This window comes from Notolepis coatsorum, assembly GCF_963971535.1.
Source record: "Notolepis coatsorum genome assembly, chromosome: 1".
Classification (NCBI taxonomy): domain Eukaryota; kingdom Metazoa; phylum Chordata; class Actinopteri; order Aulopiformes; family Paralepididae; genus Notolepis; species Notolepis coatsorum.
The window spans coordinates 193,123,699-193,142,406 of NC_140165.1; the positions used below are offsets into that span (position 1 = coordinate 193,123,699).

Below are 18,708 nucleotides of genomic sequence, written 5' to 3' on the forward strand. Positions count from 1 at the left end.
CTTCTGTAATAGCAGAAGTTCCTTCTGTTGCTCAAAACTGAGTGCCATAGTGCACTATTGGCCACAAACAAAGTGTGCCACACTCAAAGTGCCACAGTCAAAGTTGGCCTACAAACAAACAAAACTTATGCTGGGACAATGAAGCGTGAATACCAATAAAAAACCAGTCTGATCAAATGAAACCTCCCCCCCTGACTAACTAACTACCTATAGTATAATAATAATTTAATTTATAATTTAGGACCTGCTCAGAGGTCATCAATCGGCACACATGCGATGCATGCATGCAATTCGTATCTGCGATTAACCCATCCCGTCATCCTTCCCCCCCAAGGGCAGCCGGGAGCAGACAGGCGTCAACGTGAGCCGCGCCAGGGGACCAATCCAAGTGCTCCTGTCCGTCTTCGTCAAGGACGCCACAGCGTTAGCGATCTATTGTTGTGCATGTTTTTCCATTGGGTTTATCTTATCGGGGGGGAAACCCTTGCGAGCACGGGGAGAACATGCAAACTCCACACAGAAAGGCCTGGGAGATACCCCACCTGGGTAACTGGCATCATGGAAACCTGGTCCCCAAGCGGGAATCAAACCCTGGACCTTCTTGCTGTGAGGCGACAGTGTTAACCACTACACCACCGTGCCGCATATATCTACCTCAAACCCTAATCTTCGTGCTACTACATGCAGGGGGGTACTTATGCACTTGAACTCTCTGGGAAGAAGAAGTACCTGTTATACAGCCACTCCTGTGCCAGAGACATGCTCCCGAAAGGACACAAGTGCCTGTCTCTACCCACGTTTGTAGCCGCCTAAAAGGTCACACCAAGACAAGTCCCCCTATTGGGCACCTGCCATCTTTGCCTACCTGGGGATTAATGGTTTCCAAAACACACAGACTGTTAAGGTATCAACACTCCAAAGCCTCAACATGAGAAATAACAAACTAACCAAACAAATTAACAAATCTCTTTACTACAAGAAATCTGCACAAAAACAAACTGCTACCCCAAATCCCAAACAATCAAACACTCCAAGAACAAAGACCAAATCACATGTTACTCCAACACTGGCATAAAAATAATTAGGCTACAAACACTAGCTCCAAACCCTCAGGTCACAGACACCAGTACAACAAATTAACCTAATTATTTTTTCAAATGAGCCCTTCTATAATCAGACAGAGCCCAAACAAATTGTCCCAACAGGAACTCAAATACAAATGCCAGTCAAGTTCAAGTTCAAGTTCTTTAATAGTTGTCATACAGAAGTACAGAATACTTTCATACAAAATGCTTCTTACTGTTACGCTCCAGAGACTGTGCTAGACAAGATAGTATCAAATAACATAATAACATAATATAGCATGAATTTAGAAGAAGAAAAATGAGGTCACAGTGTTCGGTATAGACATATGTACAATGTTCTGAGTTACCATATAATATACAATACACAATACTATGCAGTGTACTAATGTACAGTACTATCTAGTGCAAAGCAGAAATGGGATGAGGTACAATTTTAGGTACAATTTACAGTAAGGTGTACGAGTTGTAGTGCAATCCTTCATCCATAAATATAAAGTGTGGGGAGTGGGTGCTACAGTGTGTTTGTTTAAAGTGGGTGTGTGCTATAAAGTGTGTGGAGTGGGTGCTACAGTGTGTTTGTTTAAAGTGAGTGTGTGCGTGTGGATGTGTGTGCTATGTGCGTTTGGTGGTTGTTGTTGTGTAGTGTTCATTCATTGTTCGTTTAGCAGCCTGATGGCCTGGGGATAGAAGCTTCTTCTGAGTCTTTCTGTGCTCGCCTTGAGACTCCGGTATCGCTTGCCTGACCGCAGCAGTTCAAAGAGGCAGTTGTTCGGGTGACTGGAGTCTTTAATGATTCTCTTAGCCTTGCCCTTGCAACGCTTGTAGTAAATGTTCTGGAGGGTGGGGAGCCCCCCTCCAATTGTGCGTTCGGCTGAACGTGTCACTCTTTGTAGTCTGCTTCGGTCTTGTGCAGTGCTATTCCCAAACCAGGAGGTGATGTTGCCGGTCAAGATGCTCTCTATTGTACATGAGTAGAAGTTCTTAAGGATCTTCTGGCTGACTTGGAACTTCCTTAGGCGCCTGAGGAAGTAGAGGCGTTGTCGTGCCTTCTTCACAACACTGTCAATGTGTGTGGTCCATGTCAAGTCCTCGGATATGTGGACTCCGAGGTACTTGAAACTGTTGACTCTCTCAACCGGTGCCCCGTCGATGCTGAGGGGGCTGTAGTCCTTGACCCCCGACCTCCTGAAGTCCACAATCATCTCCTTTGTTTTGCTGACGTTCAGGGAGAGGCTGTTTTCCTGGCACCATCCCGCCAGGACCTTGACCTCTTCCAGGTAGGCCCTCTCGTCGTTGGCAGAGATCAGGCCCACCACCACTGTGTCGTCAGCAAATTTGATGATTGTATTGCTACTCCGCTGAGCCACACAGTCGTGTGTGTACAGGGAGTAGAGGAGGGGACTCAGAACACAGCCCTGGGGGGCCCCTATGTTGAGGGTGATGGATGAGGAGGTGCAGTTGCCTGCTCTCACCACCTGGGGTCTGCCAGTCAGGAAGTCCAAGACCCACTGGCAGAGGTCATAGCCCAAGCCCAGGTCCCTGAGCTTGGCTATGAGTATGGAGGGGACTATGGTATTGAATGCCGAGCTGTAGTCGATGAATAGCATTCTCACATAGTTCCCCTGCCTCTTGTCCAGGTGTGATGCTGCTGTGTGCAGCACATGGGCTATGGCGTCCTCCGTGGACCTGTTGGGGCGGTATGCAAATTGCAGGGGGTCCATGTTGATGGGGAGGGAGGAGCAGATGTAGCCCTTTACTAGCTTCTCAAAGCACTTCATGGCTATGGAGGTGAGAGCTACAGGGCGGTAGTCGTTGAGGCAAGCAGGCTTGAATTTTTTGTCCAAGTACAAATTACAAATGCTAGCCAAATTACCAAGCACAAATACTAATTTAACCACACTAGGTCAAATTACAACAGTCAATTTCTCATTTCTACCAAAAAGGTCCTACAAATGGCACGAGCCCCCATATGTCACAAACATATATATTAATATGTCAAAGGAGCCAAAGTTGGTGTTGATACAACCTGAGCTTAGGAGTAGAGAAAGCAGACAGAGGGGTTAGACAGGGGAAACATAAATACTGTGTGTGCAGGCAGCTCTCTGCACTGCACAGGTGATTCAAATTGGGGTAACAACCTACCCACTCTACCATGCTCGAGTCAGAAGACTCCCCATTTGCAGGAAAAGTGGGGGTCGTCACAAAGTCATCTGGGCTCATGTACCCTGGCTAGTATTACCAAGTCATCTGTAGTATTACTAAGTCCTCTGGGCTCATGTACCCTGGCTAGTATTACCCAGTCATCTGTAGTATTACTAAGTCCCCTGGGCTCATGTACCCTGGTTAGTAGGGATGCACCGAATGGGAAATTCTTGGCCGAAACCGATACCGAAAATAGAAAACAGTTGGCCGAATGCCGAAAGGCCGAAAATGATTCATAGAATAGAATTTAGTTTTTACCAATGTTGTGGAACATGATTATGGAAAAATATATGATTATGGCAAAACTTAACTTAAATAATAAATAATAACCATTATGGGTCCATAAAACATTTATTCAGCACTTCTGAATGCATACAGCACATTAATTCCATATTTTCTCTGGCTGCCGCGGCGGACATCTGTGCTCTCTTGACTCGGCACAGTAGACGCGCGACGTGTATGCTCGAGAAAGATTATATTATCAACGACAGACAGCGTCAATGTGAGAAACACTGTCCCCCCCCCCTCTCGCTCTGAATAATATGCATATTAGATCACTCAGTGATTAACCGCGACGGGCATATAGTAAATAAGGATGTTAAAGACGCATTTATTGGACGTGTTGCGCGCAGAGTTTACATAGAAACAGCGCGACTCCAGACAACGCGACATCATCACAACAACACGCGTTGGGTTACAGGTTGTTTCTGTTTCGGTATTATATTTTCGGTGAAAAAACTCTTTCGGCCAAAAGCCGAAAGGCCATTTTTTGCCATTTTCGGCCGAAAACTTTGGGTAGCCGAAATTTCGGTGCATCCCTACTGGTTAGTATGACTCAGTCCTAGTCTAGTATTACTAAGTCCTCTGGGCTCATGTACTCTGGCTAGTATTACTCAGTCCTCTCCTCTGTAGTATTACTCAGTCCACTGGGCTCATGTCCCCTGGCTAGTATTAGTATTTCTCCGTCCTCTGTACTATTATTAAGTCATCTGGGCTCATGTACCCTGGCTAGTATTAGTATTACTCTGTCCTGTGTAGTATTACGTTTAGTTAAGTTAAGTTGAACCAACTCCAGTTGTAATGCCAGTACCTTGGTCAAGGGCAATGGCAGGAGTATTATATACCTAGCAGGCTAGCGTGCATGTCTTTTTATGGTGTGGGAGGAAACCGGAGTACCTGGAGGAAACCCACGCAAACATGGGGAGAACATGCAAAGTCCACACAGAAAGCCCCCTGCTGGGATTACTCAGTCCTCTGGGTTTATGTAAATGAACCAACATATGTGGACTTCTCTCCTGCAGCGAAAATATTTGATTAGACTATGTTAAAGTGTTAAAGGGATAGTTCAGCTTTTATTATACTATGTTAAAGTGTTAAAGGGATATTTCAGATTTTATTAGACTATGTTAAAGTGTTAAAGTCCACAACAGCATACGTTGTGGACTAACGTTACACACACGTTTGGATCGAGGTGAAGACATGCTTGGATCAACGCAAGATTGATATCATATAGCCCTTACCTTGACTAGGATGTACCCCAAAAAGAATATTCCAATTATCTGATCGCGATTCCAAGTATTGATGTCCATCGTGTCGCCAACATAATCCACCACACATCATGCATCGGGAGCATTTGATTCTTCTCATGTGTTCTCATGTCAAATGGGCAATAGTTTTATATCCATTGCTATGATATAAAATATTGTTTGAGCCCTGCAAACACTGCCATGTATCCCTATTCTTTAAAGCGGTAGCCTTCTTACCAGGCGGTAAACAGCGACCTCTGGCGCTGATTGAGTTAAGGATCGGGCAAAAATGGGGCTATTTTTATAAAAAAAATTGACGATTGCATACCCAAAGTAATTTGCGATTTATTATATTTTATACTTATAGCACATGCATGAGCCTGGTATCTTTTGAAAGATGACATTCTGAAGTTTCTGATTCCAGAAAAAATAATTCACTTTTAGTGCTAACATAATAGAGTAACATAGGTCTGAACTTGAGTTGTAGAAAAACTTGTTACTCAAGTTTTTCTGTAGTAGTTAGTAGTCCTGATGCAATGTTCCCTCTAAGGTGCGCCCGTGTGTGCGCACGCACATGGCAAAACGCTCCTGCGCACATCTGAAATCTGTCGCGTAGTTAAATTGACTGCCGTGTTGCACCGAATACTACGGTACCCTGTTGCGTGTGACGTTACCCAGAGAAGCCCGCTTTCAGTGCTTTGTGGGCGTCGGTACTGCGCTCACACACACAACAGATGAGGAAGCAGACAGATCTGACCAGCATCGCTGGCTCCTCACAATGCAAACGCGAAAATGTATATTACAGATGAACTGCGGAGAAAATTCCCAATTTACCGTCCCGGTCGAGACTACTTGGAAGCAGAGTGCAACGCGTGCAAAGCTTGACCATATGTTTCTGTGTCTAATAAAGGTGCTGGCGATCTCAAAGCTCACATGGCCACAGAAAAACATTACAAATAAAGTTGTGCGAGGCGAGAGTTTGATGGCAAAGTTGACCGAATTGATTGAAGTATGCAGCTATACAGAGAGACAAAGAAAATAATTTAAAACTATTTTGATGCCTCAAAATGATGTTTTGGTTTGATAAGATGCTTATGCTACAATCATTCTAAGGATTATGTTTGTAATAAATTAGTTTTGTACACTAATTGCAAGTTATGCAAATGTGAACAAATCCGAAACTGCATAGTGCACTTTTAAATTAGTATCTTTGTGAGGTTACTGTTTTATAATTTACATTACATTGAAAAGATACAAAGATATATTTTTTAAAGCTGGATTTTCTAATACAGAAGAGGTATTATTTAGAACATTACTTCATATTTTTCTTGTTATTTATTTTGTCCAGTAAGACTTGAAAATATATATTATTTTATCATAGGTTGATTTAGTTATTTTCTTGAGATTTATCAGATTACTTTAGGCATAATACAGCATGTTGAGTAACTTTGGTTATAGAGAGATATTATTTTGTTATATAAAATAATATAAACAATAATTTTATATCCATACAGAGGAGGCATACTTTTAATATATTAAAATGATAAGGCATCTTTGCGGCTGAGTGGCACAGTGGGCAAGGCGCTCGCCACTAACGCAGGAGATGTTGGTATCGAGCCCAGCTCTCTGCCTTGCTACCAGCTTGGCCGGTCGTTCATACTAACACAATTGGCAGTGTTAGAGGGTGGGAAAGCCGGTGGGTGGGGATTGGACATTGTGGACAGCGACTCCTACAGGTCGGTTGGTGCGCCTGTACAGTAGAATCAGGAAGTATCGGGGGCAGCGTGAGCCTCCCACGCATTACTCCTCGCCACTGAGAGATCACGCTGTTCAGGTGAAAAGATGCGACAGCTGCCTCTATGAGGATAGGGGTTCTTGTGGAGCCCAATAGCGAACACAGGAGTAGAGAGAATGGAGCGGTTTAGGTGTTTTAATTGTTTCCCCCCAAACAGACAAGAATCACATGCAGGAATGTACTACAGATGGGGATGAATGTTCTTGGGGTGGTAGCACAGGGGTACTCCTTGTGCAGTACGAGAGAATGGTCCTTGAGCAGGTGCACTCCTCGTGCAGTATGAGAGAATGTTCCTTGGGCAGGTGCACTCCTAGTGCAGTGCGGGAGGAAGGTAGACACCGGCTGTGTCGGGGTTGAGAACAGGAACTCCGTAGTCCAGCACCAGGGGTCCAGACGGGCACGCTGGAACGGAGGTCCTTGGGCACAAGAGAGGGAGGTTAGAACAGGGAATAACAACAAGAACGGGCAGCAGGGCTTCAGGTCGAGACGTCGTACCTGGGAAGGCAGTTTAACACTGCGACACCGGATGACAGGATCTGCCAGTTGATATAGGAGCCTCTTGATTAGGTAATCCCTTGCAGCCGCGCTGATTGCTCCTCATCTGGCAGGCTCGAGCCCTGATCGTGACAGCCTCCTCGTGTACCAGAGGGGACACGTGATGCAAGGCTTGGTCCTCACTGCAGCCGATCAGTGGGAGGCATAGTCTAGCAACGTTCGAGACAGGGGAGGGGAGAATTGGCGAGGCGAAATTGGGATGGGAGAAAAATAGAAAATAAGGAGAAAAAGGTGGATAAAAAAGTGGATAAAAAAAATGATACGGCATCTTTGAGTAAACTTCGAGTATCATTAAGTATCTTGAGGCTGAAGGCAGAGTGTCCTCTTTAAAAAAAAATCACAATATGGTCACCCTTGAAGTCGCATGATAATTCACTTAATAAATAATGACGAGTCAGCCTCCTAAAAAGATAAAATATCAATCAATGGTCAAATAAATATTTGATTAAGGAATATAATATGCCTTTTTGTATTATTTCTGTGTATCAGCTAAATGTATAGATTTTTATGTTAGACATTGAGGGAAATTAAGATTCTCAGAATTTTTACAAACCGCCGCTTATCAACTAACCGGTTAATCGGCAGGTGACGTATGTTGCTCAGTAGTTGCTGATGTCTGCTCAGGAGGTTTGAGGTTTGCTCAGACCGGAAAAAAAAATTAGAGGGAACATTGTCCAGAGGTAGTATTTCCCCAGAATGCCTGGAGGCTTACAAATCCATACGGACCCACGGACCCATAGCCTGAAGCCTTATGTAGTACATGTCCAAATTTCATAAAGATCCATTCAGAAATGAGTGATTGGGAGTGATTTTGGTAAACTGTGTACAAAAGAAAAACTCAGTTTTCAACTTCAATTCATTCAGCTGTTTTTCTCTTCCTGTTTTTGCTTGTTAGTTTATCACCTAGATCCTAGAACCTAGATCATACATCCCCAGATGGGGTATCATTGGAAAGCCACACTAATTGGCTACAACCCTACACAATCATTTTCGAGATTGCCAAATGATTGACGGAACTAGAGCCCCAAGAGTCGGGAGTGGTATTTTGCGCAATACCGTGTACTTTGTACAAGCCTCAAATACCGGCATGTAACTCGAGAACCGCTGAACGGATTTTGTCGGATTTTGCCGCTATCGACAGGCAACAAATAAGCCTTCAATTCGATATATATATTGTATTAAAAAATATGCACATCCGAGCCACTAGGGGTCGCCAAAGTGCCGGTGGGAAAACCGTCCTAAAATGGCCTACATGTGGTAATTGGTATGTTGCAGGTTAAGAGGTTATGATTTCTGACAGATGTGAAAAATAACTATGATGTAAGGGCTGTCACTAACAATTATTTTGTTATCAATTAATCTGTTGATTTTTTGATCAATTAGTCGATTAACACTTTCAGCGCCAGCCACTTTAGCTATCCTTGTACCTCCTGCGCCACCGCTTTAAGAGATAGGGATTTTCACTGGGCGTCGTGGTGTTTGCAGGGCTATATCTATATTCTATATTATAGCTATGGAGACAATACTATGGCTCATTTGACATTAACTATCCATCGTTCAACATGTGAAAAAGAATAAATGTTTTTATTGGTGTCCATCGGGTCCCTGACATAATCCAGCACAACACATGCATTGAGGCGCCATGGATGCATTCCAATGTGATCATCGGGTCTATCATCGGGTCTGGCGATGAATGAGTTAATCTAAACCATTAATTTACCTGAAAATTCAACCAGCCAGAGAGATTTTTACCGGCCATAAATATCTTTTTAGTATATTTCCATGAATTATTATATGTATTGTGTGTTATGTCTCCACTCCACGCTATGGTAGTGCTTGTGCCAGCTCAGGAGATACGATTAAAATAATTTTTTTATATATAGGCTATATGCATATTTAAATCAACATCTTCCTTTTAAATAAAATAGGCTCAGGAATCAGGATTGTTAAAGCTAATTAGCCTAATCCATGTAAAAAAGAGTAGCCTATAGTACCGTAATTTTCTGACTATAAGGCGCACCTGAATATAAGCCGCAGCAGCTAAATTGAATGATGTGTACATATATAAGCCGCACTGGACTATAAGCCGCAGGTGTTTTAATGTTTAATTACCATATGTAAGGGTTTGTGCACAGAGGGGATTGTCGGGAAAGAGATGGCTGTTTGAGGAAGCTCCCATTTATTAACATTTTTGTTTAAACAGTAACGGTAGCTAGGTACTAACGCTAGCTCACAGAACGATAGCCACGCTAGTTAGCCAGCCAGGTACCAACGCCAGCTCACAGAACAATAGCCACGCTAGTTAGCCAGCGCCAGCTAGGTACTAACGCCAGCTCACAGAACGATAGCCACGCTAGTTAGCCAGCCAGGTACCAACGCCAGCTCACAGAACGATAGCCAGTTAGCCAGCACCTGCGAAATCGAATGCCAAACTGATGATATCAGGAGCCATCAGTAGCTAGATAACATTAGACAACGCCTCATGCATTAATAAACTAAAGTGAATAGTTTGTTGACTGGGTCATTGTGTTTAATGCTTCGTTTATGTTAAAAGGGGAGGTGGAGGGGCAAGGCGTGCACTGCTGCAGCAGATTTAGGAGTCTGATCTGACGGTCACAGAGCTGAGGGAGCGCGCCCAGTTAGCTGTAAAAATCCATAGATTAGCCACACCGCTATATAAGCCGCAGGGTCGAAAAATGGGGAAAAAAGCCGCGGCTTATAGTCCGAAAATTACGGTAAATGTATGCACACACACACACACACACAGACGAGAGGGAGAATAGCTTATAGCAGACTTAATCATTTTGCAATATTTTTGCTAATGAAGTGAAATATTTATTATAATCAACTATCAAGTTCTTTTTTATAGTGTAACTTTTGGCTACTTCATTGATCATCATCTAACGTACAGAGAGAAAGGGAGAGAGAGCCCCCCCCCCCTTCCTCACTATTAGGACTAGGGGTGGGAATCACCAGTTTCATCACAATACGATACGATATAGATTATTTGGACAACGATACGATATTTGCCGATATCACAAAGTCTGCCACGATACGATACGATTCAATTCAGGTGCCTGCGATTTATATGAGATGATATCATATGCCCATTTAACACAATCAGTAACATTTAGATAAACTAAATTGATAAATAAACAAAAACTCAAAAAGGCAACAAAAATATCATTTGACATTTTTATTTTTGAGCTCTTCCAGACATTTAAATGAAAAACAATCTATTGTTTTAATACAAATATACCTCCTGTTCACTGTAAAGTGCCATGTTTTGATATACAGTAATGAGCTTTAAACTTTAAGTTCCACTTTTTGGAGCTCACAACACACAACCTAAAACCCCTCCCTACCCCCCTCTCCCAAACCGTTCCTACAAAAAATTATTATGTTGCATGATCATGTATACATTATATTTTACATGTTTAAATATCAACATCATCTGTCCATCCTCGGTAAATACCATTCCTGACCTCATCTTTCCAAAGACCAGATATGAGATGCGCACGCACACACACACACACACACACACACACCAGGGCTCGAAATTAACATTTTACTTGGGAGCACCAGCAAACATTTAGGAGCACCCACAAAAATGTAAGGAGCACCAACAATATATATGTAATATATTTTTTATTGATAAAAAAAACTACAATATAACAGTACTGTAATGCAGTAAAACAGTGAAAGTAGCCTTAAACTATAGTATAGTGTAGACTAGGCATGTGTCGGTATGAGATTTTGAAGGTATGATAACCTTGGGCAAAAATACCCCGGTTAACGGTATATCACGTAATCGGTAAAAAGAATAAAAATTTTTCCCCCATTGAACAAAACGTCTTTTATTACAGTCTTCATTCACACATTCATAAATAATGTGCAGAAAATGTGATTGTGTTACACACACACACAGAGGGAACTGTCTGACCACTTTAACTAAAGTAGGTACAGAAACTACAGAATAAAACAATACTTCCAATTTCCAAATAAAATAGAATTCCTTTCTGAATAAAATAAATACACTCTTAAGAGTGTATTTATAATATAATAGAAAGGAATTCTATTTTATTTAAGTTTATTTGGAAATTGGAAGTATTTTTTATTCTATATAGAAAATACTTCCCATTTCCAAATAAACTTATATAAAATAAATACACTCAGTCTTAAGTGAGCATTTGGTCACTTTCAGTCCAGGTCAATTACGCATCTACGGGATTATCACCCAGTGCTATTTGCCAATTTCAAGGTAATGTTGTCTTGTCTTGACGTGGTGTGCTGTTATCTGAAAATAATGCTCAATGCAAGCCCTTCGCCGACTGGGATTTGCCTGGAAAGTAGCGTTAGCTACGTGTACAGCGTTAGCCTAGCTAACGTTAGCTACAAAGATAACGTAGCTAATATACAAAGCTAGTATATTCGGAATGAGCCTGGGGCTGGATGTTTAGTTTTGGAGTTCAATGTGCCGTTAGCATGTGCTGGTTGACTTGACTCCGACCGACTCATCCATAGTGTATACTAGCTTTGTAGCTAACGTTAGCTAGGCTAACGCTGTACACGTAGCTAACGCTACTTTCCAGGCAAATCCCAGTCGGCGAAGGGCTAACGTTAGCCCTTTGTGCATTGAGCATTATTTTCAGATAACAGCACACCACGTCAAGACAAGACAACATTACCTTGAAATTGGCAAATAGCACTGGGTGATGATCCCGTAGATGCGTAATCAAGTTGGATGTATTGCCTCCTCTTGCAACCACTCTTCGCCGGGACTTTTTGTAAACAAAGTAACAAACTGCACCACGCAGAGCGGAGGGCACTGCGAGCAGCGTGTGTGTGCGTCAACAAGAGGAGGGGGGGGGTCGCACCAGAACAATTATTTCCACTCGCACGAATGCTCCCAATTATATTTTGAGGTCGCACAGATACAATTTCGGTCGCATATGCGACCAATTTGGTCGCAATTTCGAGCCCTGCACACACACACACAAAAAGGGAGAATTGCTTAAAGCAGAGAGAGAGAGGTTAGCTTAGTTAGCGTAAGAGCTAACGTTAGTTTAGGTCTAAGTTAACGCAACATGGGCATAAAGGAAGGGCGAGGATGCAAAGCATGTTAGATGCATTTGACCCGTTGCAAAAAAAAAAGCAGGGACTTATTTTGGGTCGCAAAATGCAACAAAATAGGCGCACTTCTGGAGCCCTGCTGTAATGTCTCTACACACACCAGCGTTTCACGTGCTACTGCTGTGCTGTTGACTCTGCCAGATGGTTTTTTTCACATCTCACATGATGATCTTGCGCAAATCCAGCTGCCGGAGCTGCGCTTGGGCGTGAGACTCGCCATCGATATGAGCCGATCTTTTCACGTTGCATCGATCCTATTGGATCATTGATAATTACATGGATGTATCGATCTGGATCGATGTATCGCCCCACCCCAAATTAGAACTCCATGAAACTGATTTCTCCTGTGCCTGTGAGCTAGCTTAGCTTAGTTAGCAGCTAACATTAGTTAAGGTTTTAAACCGCGACGGGCATACAGGAATGGCGAGGATATAAAGCATGTTAGACGCATTTATTGGACCCGTTGCTCGCGGAGTTTACATAGAAACAGCGCGACCCGCAAGAGGAGTTGTCACATGCTGTAGAACACAGGGCTGAAGAGCTGCCATAGCTTCTAAAATGTAATGTGGTGGTATCAGGCTCAGCATCTCCCTTCCAGCTGGAGTGAAACATGAAAGTTATCAAATGCAAGCAAAACACGCACTGTCTGTTGAGTCCTGGCTCTAGGCAGAATCACGAATAGTGGTTTAAGAGAAGTTAATACAATTTTGAACGTGATTCACTGCGCATTAGTTAGATTACACGTTGCGCATGTTATGACTTTGAACGTCTGCCATTTCCACCGCAAAAGGCACATACAATTAACAATACGATGCGTCGATCATGAATATGCAAATCGACAAAATCTCATCGTTTGACAATGTCGACTAGGGCGACGAATCGTGACAGCCCTATTATGATGACATTTGGCCCATGTTCACATCCTTGAATAGAGCAAGGGGGGTCAAATCCAGAAGTCACAGTGTCATATTGCGTCATGTCATTGGGGTACAACTAGGGCTGGGCGATATGGATCTTTTCTTTCTAGAAATGCCAAGGAAATCATTCAAATAAGCTTTGTTTTTATTTGACACAAAAATTATCAAACCAAGATGAATTTCCCTATTGGGATTGAAGTGCAAACCTAACTTTCACCAATCTTCACTTAAAAAAAAAAAAAAAAAAAAATATATATATATATATATATATATATATATATATATATATATATATATATATATATATAAAAGGTTACTCTTGATGAAACAAAGATGAATGTCCCTATTGGGATTAATAGTGCAATAACTTGCTTTTTCACCTAACTTCACTTAAAACAAATAAAAGGTGCCTCTTGATAATCAAAATTAATAAAGTGCAAATCTAACTTTCACCAAACATCACTTTTTGTAAAAATTTTTTTAAAAAAGTGACATATATATATATATTTTTTAAATCGATTTAAATTTTTTTAAATCTTCCTAAATCATGAATTTGAATTAATCGATAAAATCGATTAATCACCCAGCCTTAGGTACAACACTTGTGCACTTGGGGAAAGGCTCAATAGATGGTAGGGATGGGAATCACCAGAGGCTCCACGATACCATACAGTTACAAACTTTTTTCAATCATATTTTGTATCTAATAACAGTGTAATTAAAATGTTCTTTTACATTTTAAAGTTAACTGCATCAATCTGGTGCACTTTGAGAGCAAAATAAAGAGGCCAGATCTATTTAGAAAATAAAAAAATATACTGGATTACTATTACGACTACTATCACTGCCAATACTACTGATACATCCCTATTGGCAAACTTTATATAAAAAAATATAAAAAAAATATATATATATTTTTTAATAAATAATAATAAAAATATTTTCTGTTCATTATAAAACTGTGGCGGGCCGCCACAGTCTAGGTAATTAATGGGAAACACTGGAATAAGATAACGTTTTCTGTCTGTTAACTTCATTCCAATCATTTCTATTGCCGTCAAATGGAATTGTGAAGCTATACATTTGTGACAACTAGGGGTGCACCGATATATCGGTCGGGTATCGGTATCGGCCGATAAGTGCCTTGTTGACTGCTATCGGCCTATCGGCCGATAAGCTCAAATGTGCCGATAGCAGTCGCCGATAACTAACCATCCATTTGTGTAGCGTCAAAAGGCAAAAAAAAAAAAAGTTCACTCGCGACCTACCTGCACAACGCCCGCCGTCCGCCCCACACACACACAAGCTACTGCATCAAAGTTACTATTTATGATTAACAAGGCATTCGTTTTGTGGCATTAACGTTATATAGTTAGTGTTACACGGACAATAACATCAGCATATTATTATTACCCATAGCAGCAAGGCATTACTCCGAGTCCGTTCATAGCCGGGAGGCAGACGACTAACGTTACTGGTGAAAATGTGATTTACGTTGGAATACTCCTTTGCCAACTTGCTGTACTTTGCTTGCAGGTCTGCAGCCATTATTACTGGATTAAGAATAGCCCCAACTTTAGCCAACGTAACGTTATGGCTAAACCTTTAACATTAGTTAACCCTAGCTTTCGGTTAGCTGTTCAATGCTAATGTAATAACACAACCAAGCGAATCCATCAGAGCTCCCCATCAACACCGCTCTGTCGGGAGGATGGCATTTAAGAAAGTATCTGCTGTTAAAATGACACAAACATTCGTTTTGTGGCATTAACGTTATTATAGTTAGTTACACGTTCAATTACATCAGCATAGTATTTACCCGAAGATAGCAAGCAAGCCGTGCATAGCTCGGTTACATTCCGTTGCTCATTCCGTACCCAACTACACATTCTGCAATCTGTTAATAAAGTTTTCAACCAGACAAATGTATAGAAAGGCTTTGTTTTATTATAACATTTGTTGCAGTAAAATCATTGTGTCTCGTTTGGCCATCCTGTGGAGCGCGCTGGTCGGCGGGCACTGCCGGGCAGCTAACTTATTAGCTTGTTGTGGTTCTGAGTTTGACTCGCATTCTCACAAGCAGATCAATGGCGGCATGCCCCGAAGTAGAAAAATGAATAAACGCTTGGTGGTAAGCAGGAGGTGGGTGCTAGCGGTGTGGCGTAATTGGCCGAATCGACTGTCAATCAAAATGGTTCCATTGCATTGGTTGAAAGCTCTGGTTGAGAGAATAGTATCCCGCTGCAGGCCGCCAGAATGGTTCCATTGCATTGGTTGAAAGCTCTGGTTGAGAAAATAGTATCCCTCTGCAGGCCGCCAGACGATACTGGGAGAGGGATCAGTGATACCATAAACATATTTCTTGATGTTTCCTTTTTTAAGTAAGTAAAGAGGCCTACAAATACAAACACACATACAAATATACAGTAGTTTCATTAAAAAAATAAAAAAAATATTAAAAAAACATATTAAAAAAAATATTAAAAAAAATTAAAAATACTTATTTTTTGCCACAATTATCGGTATCGGTATCGGCCGATTGTGTTAGTTGAACAATCGGTATCGGTATCGGTGGCCAATTTTCATATCGGTGCACCCCTAGTGACAACATCCACAAAGGAAAAGTATAATATTTTTCAATATTAGTGGAGAACCGGACACAAATATGCGCCCAAAAAAAAGGTTCTTAGCAAGGTTAATTCATGAAGAGGTGTGGTTTAGTTAGGCCACACCCCCAGAACACCAGCCACAGGCAATGATATGCATAGAAGAAGCCGAGTAGGTTGGGTTTCATTCTCGTTGAAAGTTAATGCTGCTACAGCATTCGATACTTGTAAAAATATTTGCGCAAAATATCGTCATATATTTCTGTATCAATATTTTCGCCCCACCCCTAATAGATGGCACACAATCACAGAACACAGGGATGATTCACAGGGACGATCGCTTCGTTTCACAGAGGTGTCCGCAGTCGGCCTTGGCTCGGCCACTCCATGAATTTACAGCTTGTGTTGTTGGCATCGCAAGGGGCTTTTACAACAGATTACAGCCTGCTAGTCTGTAGGGAAAGCACATGGAAAGTGGGCTGCAGTCTTCTCTGCCCAGTAGCCTACAGTACATTTCTGCACGCAGAGGTCAAACATTCCATTCATGCCTTTTGTGAAAGCCGGGGTTGAAATACACTTAATCTCTCCACCTTCTGGATAAATATTTTCAAAGCTTTTAGTGAGATGTTTGTAATCCAATTTGATCCTGATCCAGTTTGTGTCCTCTTTGGTTTCACACCAGAGGAATCCTGTGCTCCTTCACCGCATGAAGCCTGTGTGGTCGTAGCTCCTGCTGCTCTCCTCCAGAGACGGTTGATCCTTTTCTCACTGGGTCAAACATGTCTAGCTAGAAACAATCACATACACACTCAGAGAATTAATCTCTCAAACCTTTATCTTTAGCCCTAGATAGGGCGGCTACGTGGCGTAGTGGGCAAGGCGCTCACCACGAATGCGGAGACACTGGGATCGCCTGTTCGATCCCAGCGCTCCACATTGCTTTCAGTTTAGCTGGTCGTCCGTACTAATACACATTGGCCGTATTAGGGGGTTGGAAACTGATGGGTTGTGGACAGCGACTCCTACAGGTCGGTTGGTGCGCCTGCGCAGTAGAATCAGGAAGTGTCGGGGGCAGCGTGAGCCTCCCACGCGTTACTCCTCGCCACTGAGAGATCGAGCTGCGCAGGTGAAAAGATGCGACTGCTGTTACCTCAAGTACCGGAGGGGACTTGTGCTATGTATGACTTAGTCCACATTGCAGCCGGCTTGTGGGAGGCAAGAAACAGCGTTCGTGACAGGGGAGGGTTGAATTGGATGATACGAAATTGGGATGGGGAGAAAAATATAGAAAAAATGGGAGAAAAAGTGGATAAAAAAAAAGGTCTTTAGCCCTAGATATGGAGGCCATTATTGGACGTTTACAACTCCATACAAGAACCCCTTGAGTGTCCTATTGCAGCAGTGAGCAACTGCTGCTTTTCTATTTTATTGATTTATTGTTTGTTTGTTCTCTCTCTCTGTCTGTCTTTCTCTCTTTGTTTTTTTTCTCTCTCTCTCTCCCCCCTCTCTCTCTCTCTCTCTCTCTCTCTCTCTCTCTCTCTCTCTCTCTCTCTCTCTCTCTCTCTCTCTCTCTCTCTCTCTCTCTCTCTCTCTCTCTCTCTCTCTCTATATATATATATATATCTGTGTATTTCTCTCTCTCACTCTTTCCTTCTCTGATTATTTTCTTTAATTTAAGGTGTCCAATGGCCTGTGGGTGGACGGGTGGGCATGGTGGTGGGAAAGGATAATCCAAATGTTTCCAACATGAGCAGGGTGGTGGGTGGGTGGGCAGATTTAATGGGTGGGCAGGTTGGTGGGAATGGGGACTCTAATCCTTTCAACATGAGGACAATGTACTGATGATTTTTTACCTGTTGATTTTATTGATTTTTTCTTTTTTATATCAGACATATAATATATGATTTTATTCCAATACAAGACTAAATGAGAGCAACATGGCATGCAGCACAATAATGGTTTTATCTTGTTTTCATGATTGTGGGAAGCCAAAATCATAATTTAAATGTAAATCGCCCAGCCCTACTTTATGGGTGAGAATTACAATTCTGCGATTATTGAAAAGATCTTTAATTAAGACCATAAACAAATGCTTTCTGTTTGAAAATGTTGCCATCCATTGGTGTCCAGCATGCTGTGTCAGGCCAAGCACCTGAGCGGACGAGCACCTGTGCGGGAACGCCATCACTTTATTTCTAGCACGCCTGCTGTAACACTCCAACATGGCAGCTCCGGTTACATGGCAGCATGTGTCATCATACGTCTTAGCTCCCATTGGCTTAGAGACGATGATTTAGCCTACATTTACTAGCCTTGGAATAGAGCATTGTTTACTATGTAACCTACCGTGATTAGATTTTCTCTTTAACCAATCAGGGAACAATCGGAGATCCTGTCAACGGTAGCGAGGGGCAGGATGTGTGATGCCACGGCAGGTCAACTCGGTCTACACTCAGTCTATATAGGATATTATAATGAGCCTCCTCTGTTGTCATGATGCGCGCTAATATTAATGACTGCTGGTCCACATATGCTGTCAAGTCATTCATCTCCCCTGTGCCTTCCTGAGTCCCCCCCCCCCCCCCCTCTCTGGCTGCTTATTGGTCGATATCAAACACCATGTCTGTCTTTACAAACCGCAGCTTTTCAGTTTTCCTTTGTGTTTAACATGTTGTGGATATGATTAGAAACCTGGCCAATAAGAGCACTTAATGTTACCGTGGCAACGTGATGCTGGGGGGAACTCAGTGTTGATGTGTGAAGTCAACCCTGGCTGTAAGGAGAGCATGTATCTACCATCCAGCGTCTCAGTTGCACTCTCAAAAATAAAATGTTTAAATGAGAGATTTAGAGAGATACGAGGTGTGTGGTAGATAGGCTTTCTATTTC

The 18,708-nt window shown here is 42.3% G+C and overlaps 1 protein-coding gene across 2 annotated transcripts in view; it reads left to right on the plus strand.

Moving 5' to 3' along the window:
- Positions 1–18,708, plus strand: part of LOC311241518 (uncharacterized protein) — a 94,875-nt gene that overhangs the window by 56,528 nt on the left and 19,639 nt on the right. The gene's annotated exons all lie outside the window — the stretch shown is intronic.